Source organism: Aplysia californica, unplaced genomic scaffold, assembly GCF_000002075.1.
Source record: "Aplysia californica isolate F4 #8 unplaced genomic scaffold, AplCal3.0 scaffold00241, whole genome shotgun sequence".
Classification (NCBI taxonomy): Eukaryota; Metazoa; Mollusca; class Gastropoda; order Aplysiida; family Aplysiidae; genus Aplysia; species Aplysia californica.
Window position 1 is genome coordinate 787,384 of NW_004797511.1, and position 653 is coordinate 788,036.

The window sequence follows — 653 nt, forward strand, 5'->3', positions numbered from 1 at the left end:
GAATCCGTGGAAACTGCAAATTAATGTAAACTTTTTAGTGCCTCTGATCAAAGTTTTAAAGTAAAATTCACACAGAATTTTTTTAAAAATGGATAAGAGATGTTGAGCCCAAAACAGAAAAATTCATGAGAAATGCCAAGCGTACGGAAAAATGCTGGGTTTTTTTTTCGAAGTCTCTATTTTTCAACGAGCGCCGGATTTCGCCACCATACCACTTATATAATAGATACCGGAATCGTCTTTTCTTTCTCCTCGAAGTATGCCAACTTTTTCGTAAGAAACCAAAAGTCTGTCTCAGAGAATAAAGTTTCCCTGTCATTACAGTACAGTGTCATGCTGTCCTCGCATAATGATTATCACCTTGTATTTGGCATCAACAGATATTCAAATACAGGGTGATCCCAAAAAAAACTTTACAACTTTTTTTCCGAATATCTCGCGCAAAAATTGTTCTAGAATGCTATAATTTGGAACAGACATAATTCATTCAAAAGGAATTTGTTTGATGTAAAATCGACGACGAAGAAACATGTTTTGAAAACGGAAACGGATAAAAGAAAAAAGCACCCAAAAACGCAAAGTTCACCAATGTTTAAAAATCTTGAAAAGGAAGTTGTGAAAAGATTAGTTGACCTTTCTCTTTATTTGCTCTC